This window comes from Gastrolobium bilobum, unplaced genomic scaffold, assembly GCF_033153095.1.
Source record: "Gastrolobium bilobum isolate Gb01-03AN ecotype WA unplaced genomic scaffold, APGP_CSIRO_Gbil_v1 utg7070, whole genome shotgun sequence".
Classification (NCBI taxonomy): Eukaryota; Viridiplantae; Streptophyta; class Magnoliopsida; order Fabales; family Fabaceae; genus Gastrolobium; species Gastrolobium bilobum.
In genome coordinates, this window is record NW_026898279.1 from 1 (window position 1) to 10,129 (window position 10,129).

General features: G+C 30.5%; 1 long non-coding RNA gene across 1 annotated transcript; it reads left to right on the forward strand.

Moving 5' to 3' along the window:
- Positions 1 to 11: 11 nt before the first annotated feature.
- LOC133314434 (uncharacterized) lies at positions 12 to 1,945 on the forward strand. The gene is made up of 3 exons (XR_009751955.1): positions 12 to 190; positions 926 to 1,083; positions 1,558 to 1,945. It is a non-coding gene; the product is annotated as an uncharacterized LOC133314434 (long non-coding RNA).
- The last annotated feature ends 8,184 nt before the right edge of the window (positions 1,946 to 10,129 follow it).

The window sequence follows — 10,129 nt, forward strand, 5'->3', positions numbered from 1 at the left end:
ATTGGCGATGGTTTGATGCCTATTATACATAAATCTGCACCACATGTGGCATTATTCTCTGCTCGAGGGAAGAATATAAAGGACTTCAGCTTCCAAGAGGCGGATCTTCTCAAACCAGATATATTAGCCCCTGGTTCTTTGATTTGGGCTGCTTGGTGTCCAAATGGAACTGATGAGCCAAATTATGTCGGTAAGTAATGGCTTGACTAAGTTGTGTCTTCTTTGCTTTTGGTATTTGAAAAATTCAACCTACAATTATACATTTCTGCCTCACCACCCGGGCTTTAGCTCATATGGATGGTGAGATATGGGGTTTTAGGCATGGTAGATCTGAGGGTCAATTCCAATTTTTCCCCAAAAAATAAATCTTTGAAACTTCAAAATTGTTCATAGGAGCAAGTGGTTGGCTGGATGATATGCTGCATTGCTGCTTTAAACATGATTTTTTTTTTCTTTTGTTTATCTTGACATACAACTACACGAGAAATTCATTGATATAAGAGACAAGATAACCAACTAGACATGAGAACTCCTCCTAGCAGAAAAAATAGAACACGTAAATTGTATACAAAAAAGCTGTCAAACTAATATGCTCTAACTAAGAATATTTGATGTTAAGGGTTTCATTTTAATGATCATAAGCGACAAGCTTTATTATAGGTAAGGTATAATGGAGATATGATAACTGCATTGCTTTGTTCTTTCTTCTGAGAGTTAAGTTCTAATTAGTGTAAACGACATCACTTTATTATGAACATGGAATTCTCCTTCTCATTTTTATATCTATTTATTTTTCTCTTTTCATGATAAACTGATTTATCTTTGAGCTTGAACCTTAATTGGATTGTTTAGGCAACAAGAAATTTTTTACACACAATAATCTTGGAATGAGATGTGTCATAATAACTCCATCCATTGCTTTCAGATTGAAGGTATAGTAAGTTTTCAAGTGGGAGTGATTATTGGTTGATCCCTTCCCCAAGTTTGTATAATCCAATTGATTATGTGCCACAGTCAATTGAATATGCCCTTCAAAAGGCTGGTCTCCCTGCATCTAGCATTGACTGGTTACTTCTCCATCAGGTACACAAATTGATCTATAAAATAAAACTTTGGCATGTCATCTAATATACATATATATATATATATATATATATATATATATATATATATATATAACCCGGGAATGTATGTCTGGGAGTATTACTGATGAATGAACCAAATCTTTCATCTGTTGTCTTCGTAGCATAACTGTTGCTTATAAAAATGTGATTATAATTTAAGGGATAAGTGGCTATTAGTTTGAAATTAATTTGTACTTTTGTTTTCATGAAAAAAGAATGGGAAATATAAATTAAAAGGGTGGAGAAACCTGATCTATTATCCAACGATTCAATAGCTGCACGTGGGTTATAGTATCACTTTGCTAAGTGGTAAGATCTAATTTTATAATTGAAAATAAAGTAAATTTGAGTAAACTTGGTAATTGCATAGCATACATGATAATATCTTTACTTGGGAGAAAGGAAGGTTATATAGACTTGATTTTAAGTGCAGGCAAACCAGAGGATTTTTTATGCAGTTGCCACACGGTTAGAAGTGCCATCAGAAAGGAAGATATCAAATTTGGCTAATTATGGAAACACAAGTGCAGCTTCAATTCCCTTAGCTTTAGATGAAGCAGTTCCCTCAAATTTCACGGCAATATTGCAGCACTGCACTCCCCTTAACTTGTCCTTTTCTTTTTCTTTTTGTCTTCAATTCACATTCTCTTTTGTCTTCTTTTCTCAAGTATCCGAGATATATGTATTTGTCATTCAGATTTATTTTGAACGAGGCTTATTATTTATGTTTATCAATGGTACTTGTAAATAAAATTGTAGCATTGAAGTGTCTGCTTGCTTATACTCATACTTGTCCGCACCAAACAACCACTTCATTTAAATATTTGTCTTTTTATCAGAACAATTTTTTTTGCATTTCTTTTCAAAAGAAAAAATGACAGTATGGAGTTATGTACAATTTTGTTGTGTAACACCTCAATTACATATTTGTATTTCAGAGAATCAATCAATAATATTCGACAATCAAGCATTGCACAAGATTGAGTGCAATGTGAATTATGTACTCCATTGGTAGTTATTACAGTAAAATTGAATGCATGATAATCAAGCACCATAACATATAATTGGGCTGAAGTCAGAATAATATACTAATTCACAATACATTGCCTTTGTACCAGTTCATACATATCATGTCTTTTTACACATAAGATAGATTTCAAATGCTATCAAAATACTTGCCCAGTACCACTGGAATGAGGCTGTATCATTAACCTCCACACACGGTGTCCAAAGACACAGATCACAAACTTTGATATGGAGGTTGGCAAGTGTAAGCCTGTTTACGGGTAGAGGTAAATGATAGGTTTGTACTAAAAAAAATAAAAAAAGGGTAAAGGGCAGGTGATTCAAAAAAATTTAACAACAGGGATATTTTCGTAATTGTCACTTATTTCCCCATCTATATTTTACCTCAAACCAAACATAGACTTTATAAATCTTACCTAATTTGCCTGGTGAAATTTTTTCCAACCAAACAACTTTTTTTACATTTTCCTACCAAACTCACTTCCCAACCATTTCCCTATCAATTACATTTCCCTAGTATTCAAAAAATTTCCCCCCAACCAAACGCCCCCTTAGTATTTTAATAACTCGTCCTATCTCGGAATTGATTTCGCCGGGTTACTGACCTCTCCTCACGGGTTGGAATCAGCCATTAAACTTTGTATGCACGTTGACTAGGGGTGTGTATGGAGCGATTTAGTTTGGTTATTGTCAAAAATTGAACCCAATCAGTTTTAAACGGTTTGGATTTTAAACCGAATCATTTTTTAAAAAAAAATCGGTTTTTAATTTTTCCAAACCGGTTTGTGGTCCATAACCGGTTTTGATTTAAAATCGATTTTAAACCGGTTTTAATTCAAAATCGGTTTTAATTCAAAACCGATTTTAAATCAAAACCGATTATGAACCACAAATCGGTTATCAAGATTAAAACCGATTTTATACAATTTTTTTTTGAATAAATAGGATGCAGATCAATGAATTCATAATGTATTTAAATGAGTTCAAGAAATTGAAACCGGTTTTATAACAGTTTTAATTCATAATGTAATTAAAACTGGTTTTAGTGACTTTGAAACATGAACAACAAGAGGGACTTTTTGCATTCATATGAAGCTCTAAAGTTAAACCATTCAAGTAATTTTATATGAATTACTAAAACTTGATTATGAGAATGTGAATCTAGACTTGTTTTCAAGCTGGATGCTCCTTCTAGAGAGATATTAGGAATTGCATTTTCGTCTGCACTTGTTGTTGCTGCTGATCCCATTGCTTCTCTCATAGATACTGCATTCATAGGCCACTTGGGTATTTATCTTTTCCTTGTCGACTCTTGTTAAGGCTAACTTTTCACTATTTTAGCTTTTGAAGCTAAGTTTTCCTTCTCATTTGTTTAGGACCGGTGGAACTTGCTGCTGCAGGAGTTTCCATTGCTCTGTTCAATCAAACTTCAAGGATTTTCATATTCCCTCTTGTCAGTATTACAACTTCTTTTGTGGCTGAGGAAGATACTATTGAAAAGCTGAATATTGAAGCAGCAGAAAACAAGTTGTCCGACAATGATAAGGCTAAGTTCAGTGAAGCAATGCATGAGGATCATAAGCTTCAAGAATTCCTAATATATGCAGCTCAGCATCAAAGTCAATGCAGCTGGTCTAATTTATGCAGGCCACAAACAAAATGATAACCAAACCATATTTAAAATTAAAAAGTGGATATATTTTTTAACTGGTTTAAAAAAAAACGATTTTTTAATTTGGTTTGGTTTAATTTGGATCAATTGGATATTTTGCACATCCCTAATGTTGACTCCTTTAACTCTCGAAATCCTCGGTTGAGCCCGTGACTCTAGGGTAAGAGGTGGTCACTACATTTTTTTTTTTAAAAATTACACACAAAAGACGTTGTTTGGTGTGTAAAAAAAAATCAAAACAAAACAAAAATTCGTTGCTTCCTAGATCTAGAATTAAATCTGAAATATGAATCATTCTTCTTCTTTTCTTTAGATTTTTTTTCTTTGATCCAGACTCAATCTCCCTAATTCGGTGATCTCCTCATATCATCTTCGGTCTTCTCTCATCCTTTCCCCTGCCGTGCTGGTTTTTCTCTCTCCACCGTTGATTCGTCGCGCCGCCTCCTCTCCTCCATTGTTCTCTCTTGGGTAAGGGATCTCCTTTTACATGCTATTGTAGGTACATGAGTTTGATAGTTTGATACTTTAATTAGCTTGAAATATGTATTTTATATTTTTATACTTTGATTAGCTTGTGTGATATTGACTTGTGAAAATAATTAATTGAATTATGTTCAGTATATTTTCAATCTTTGATGACTGGTGGTTTAATTTTTTTGAATTTTTCATATAAGATTTATATTTCTATTTTTTTAATGTATAAAATCAAGTCAACAAAATGACCTCATGACCCCGATTAAACCCATAAACTCGTGATTCCTGGTCTCAACCGAGTTGATAACCACACCGAATTTTTAAACACCGACTCTAATGCGTGAAGCAAGAGCTTATGCATGAGATAAGTTGCGGAGGAAGGGAAAAAATTTCATTTTGAAACCCTTAAACAGGTCTCTAAGTGATGAGACCAATTCAGGACGATTCTCTAAGCTCTTCTTTCTCCTTTATTCCCCTCAAACATTTTATTCACATTTTTGTGCAGCTTTTCCTTTTATGAATTTCTTCTGTTAATAATTATTGCATTATTTCGGCTTGAAGAATTTTATGAAGAGAGAATGACTATTTTATAAAGAATCATTTCAACCCAAAACTTTAAAGTATTAATTGAGGATCTTTTTAATAGTTTATATTATTTTTTAATATATTCCCTCGTACAAAAATTCTTAGGGCTTAAAACATAAATATTACATAGACCAATTTTTTTGATTTATCTTATGCTTATTTAATTTCAGTAGAAAATGGAGGTGGTGATGATCGAGCTTATAACCTCATGATCACTAAAGCTCTGACCATATAAAAAATTATTTTAACTCAAAATATTAAGATATTAGATAAAAATATTTTTAATAATTTATATTATTCTCTAACATATTTTCTTTCTAAGTGAAGCTAATAAAATTGCTGCTTGCGGGTGCTTCGTATATCTGTTTGCGGTTTTAGAAGAGGGTATTGTTGGTTGGAAAGTGGAAAGTTTTTTTTTTTGAAATATTCCAATCGGTTCATTGCTTTGCAATTAATTCGATTTGGGACGGATCCATGATTAAGGTTTTAAATCCCTTCCAAAAGTAATATTGAGGAGATTCGAACACATACTTTCACTCATACCTGCTTAGCTCTCATGCACCAACTAAGCTACCACCATTTGATGAAAGTGGAAAGTTTAGTTATGTGATTTTGGACTACGGAGAGCATGTGAATTTGGTTGCTGTTTGGTTGATTTTTCTAATGAAATTATATTGGAAAAAATAGTTGGTATTGTTCTTTAGATAGGAGGCTAATATTAATTTTATTTATATTACTCTTAATTCATGATGATCTATTTTATTTTTTATTTTTTATTTTTATTTTTTTGGTAGTGATCTATTTAATTTTTTTAATGTTGTAGTATTCTATTTACTTGATTTCATTTATAGGCTTACATATCTAATTTTGACCATTCATTCGTATTTAATTTTTGCTAACATATGACACTCTTAATTTCTTATATTAAATCAAATCGTGAATCACATACGTATATAACATTATTAAATAAAACAAAACTTTTAACGATTTTTAAGGTAATTCTCTCAGCAGCATCATTTCGTTTTTTAGTAGATAGCGACGGCAAAGACCCGAAAAAAGAAAAAAGACAGATAAGAAGATACATTATTAAATAGAAACCCCTTTTTTTGTTGAAAAGGAAACCCATTTTTACACATAAAAAAGGAATTTTCTTTTTTAGTGGTTTTGAAATATAAGCATAATTTTAATTTTAATTTATATTATTTTTGATTAATTAACACATTGTAATTTTTAAATTATTTAATAATTTTTTATTAAATGATTTTACTCCAAAACTCACCTTTGAATTGAAGATCTTATCATACATATCGTATTTGTAAAATATTATTTTAACCTAAAATACTTTATATATATATATATATATATATATATATATATATATATATATATATATGAGATATAATCCATTGATATTAGTGTCAAATTTAAAATTTGATACCTCATGTGAGAGCCGTTAGATCAATGGTGTCACATGCTTACAAATCAGAGCCGTTAATCTTTTTTGATTTAACGGCTCTTAGATGAGGTGTCAAATTTCAAATTTGACATTGGTGTCAAAGGATCTTGTCTATATATATAAATATAGGGCTTATCGTTTCTCAAGCTGCCGGAGATAATTTTATCTCCGGCTAATAAATCATAACCGTACAAAGATGGATTAATGGTAATAAAGGAAGAGAGAGAAAAAAGAAATCATAACCATTCAAAAGTGAATCAATTAATATAAGAAAATAAATAAACAAAACGACGTAGTTTTAGGATGGCCGAAGATAAGCTTATCTCAAGTTGCCGGAGAAATATTTTTCCCATATATATATGTATATTTATATTTATATACATATATATATTTATATTTATATATATATATATATATATATTTAATATATGAAAATATGAATTATTTTATTATATTTTTATTGCTGTTCAATTTTTATAGTGAAAAGTTCACCAATGCTCCTGTGATTTGCTTCAGAATCATCTATGCCCTGTGTTTTTTTATCATATATGTCCCTGTGCTTTGTAAAAAATAAAAAACCACAGAGACATATGTGATAAGAAAAACATAATTTTTTGCAAATCACAGAGGTATATGTGATAAAAAAATCACAGAGACATAAGTAATTCTTGAGTAAATCACAGGGGCATTGGTGAAATTTTTTCATTTTTATAATATTTAATATAAAAAGTTAATGTAGTAAATAATTATAATTAAACTATCAAGTCAATTAAAATTACAATTTATATAAAGCTATTAAAGAGATAAAAATGACTTATGTTTATACCAAATTTAATCAATTTATTTTTCAATTAAGATATATTTATTAAAATAATCAAGTGACCTTAATAACCATCATAAAGAAAACGACGACGAAAGCTCCTTTCTCTCTCTGTTGAATGGGGCAGTTTGAATAAAAAGCATTTGATATTTTAGAAAGAAAAGAAAAAGAAAAAGGGAAAGGGATATTAGGATTGATTGGTCAGCTCATCTTAGAGTGCTGCACATTAATTGGAGATAAAATCAGAAACATGACCACAGAGGAATCAAGCTCTTGAACAAGCTTTTACCTTTCTATGGATAGGTTTCTTTTGAGAGGAATTTTAGTGCTTCGGAAGATCATTAATTAAGTAATCCGGATCGATTAAAATCGGATAATGATCGAGGAGAGAAGAGAGAAAAAAATTATTATTTTTTATCCAAATGTCAACCTGTTAATGAAACGAGCACATAGGCCCGGAGCTTTAAAAAAATTTCTGCCTTCTTTTCCCATTTTTGATGTTGGTTTTTATTTTATTTGTTTTATTTTTTTCTATTGACGTTGTGTTTGTTTATAGTTGGGATCACATGATTACTTTAATAATAATACAATCTTAGTGTTTAAAAGTAAGTAAATCAAACGGGGAGACTTTGGTGTAAATATAAAATTTAATACTTGTGCGCAAGAGAACGGGCCAGGCTAACATGCTAGTTAATTAAATGACAAAAGGCCCATCTGTCCAGTCCCTGAATCGAGTCTAAATTCAAAAATTATGGATTGCATGGTTTATGTGGACTGGATCCGATTGCTCCGTCTGAGCAAACACGGCCACTTTTGTACAGAGAAAACACCTAAAAAACCATGGCATTAAATTACTGCGATATTCTATAATGCAACTGAGATTCATAATGTCATATTTCATCAGGAACATGTTCAGAACACTAAGTTATTGCCATTGACCGCGGGAAATTATATCTGGAAATGATACAGTTGTCAAAAAAATATAAAATCTTCCCTTACCCAACAGCAGCAACGGCTTAAACTTTTGAATTATAATGATTTTTTACATTCTATTATAGTTTATGTGACCAAGTGATCATGAGTGCAAGTATCACTGTCATTATTCTAATAATTAAATATTATGAAATTGTTTAATACAGATAAGTTGGATCTAATGTATCTTTCACCCTTCAAATCTAATAAACTTTTGTGTGAGGATTCCTTTTTAGTAAAAAAGATAAGCTTAGTGTGTGTTTAGTACAAGTTTTATTTTAGGTTTGATGGGGAAGTGTAGGTGGGCATTGATGTATACCACCTTTGGTACAAACTACTGAAAAAACAAATGTCAGGCACTTTGGAAGGATAGGAAACATGGTTTGTGTTGATTTTTGGTATAATAATACTATTCCAAAAGACACCTTGAGACGTGGTATTTTGAATATGACTAGGGAAGTGAAAAATTAGGGAAGAATGAAAAATGTTCCACAATAGCACTATTGCAAATTTAAATAAAATTCTCCCGTAATATTTCGGTCAACTAAACATCTTTTTTTAAATTTTTCTATCAAACTTACTTTCCTATCATTTTTCGAGTAATTATATTTTTCTTGGTACAAATTTTTTTTCCTCTACCAAACACTCCCTTGAAGAAAAATAAAACGTGAATCAGAGATCGGGCAAATTTTGATGCTCTTTCCATTAACTCATAATAATCCTCTTAAATAGAAATTACATAATAACTATCACTGAATAACTGCTCTAAGTGGAAACAACTGCTCAAAGTGGGAACTGATGATAAATGACTAAAGAAAAAACGAAAGGAAATACAATTTAAAACAAATGACTAACTATGGAAATGCTGCCTAAGAAATAGAAGTGGGGTCACGTACATCTACAGCAATATGGTTCGTATCACCATGTTAGAGAAATATAAAATTATTAATGTAGTCTTATTCAAAGTTTAAGTTTTTGCATTGAATTGGTTCTTTACCATAGTAATTCAATGAGCAATGAACCCTTGCAACCCTCTATTTGGTTTATATTGTGTTATTTCATTAGTCCTTAAATTTTTGTGATATCCAATTTTTTTTTATCTTAATACTTCCTAGAAAAAATAAAGAATAACAATTTTATTTATGACAAATGTTATCTATATATAAATTTTTAAAGAATGTTTGACAAATATTAGTATATATTTAAGATTGAGACTAAAAAAATATTGAGAAGTGTGAAATAAAATAAAATAACATTAAAAAAATTCATAAAATATAATTTATTTTTGAATTTTAATTAATTTTTTTTTAATTGGCGGGTTGGTGGGTTGACCCGCCAACCCACCATAAAACGGAGTAGGTTCATTTTTCCAACCCATATTTTTTGGCGGGTCAACCCAAATTACCACCCCTACCTTTTATTAATAGGAAAAAAAATTTCCTTTTCATATATCTCACAAGTGTTTCATATATCATCATATAATAATACAATTTGAAATTCAAAATTAGAAATAGAAAATAACAATGATTATTAAACTAGAATTTTAACTCAAACCAACACCTATTTCCTTAGTCATAATCTTCTATAGTTAAAGAGTTTAACATTAGTGGTGGGGGTTTGTGTAATAGGGTGTGTGTGAGTGTGTGGTTGTGTGTTCTATTCCCTGTAACCTACAAAGAGTTTAACATCAGTGGCAAAATCACATTGGGGCTAGCTAGTGCCTTAACACAAATTAGATTTTAAACTTTTTAAAATTTGTGATAGGTGTAAAACACACTATGTTATTAGGGCTAAAAGTATGATATATATTTTGGGATAAAAAGTATGAAAAATATTGATGTAAATGGTTAAAGATATAACAAATATATTTTTTTTTATAACAATAACAAATATATTTAGATGCAAAAGACTTTTCTAGTTTTAGTGTTTGGTAAGATATTGACTTCAAAATGTATCGGTTTCAGGTCAAAATTGCCATTGAAGCATTGATGGACCAAGGA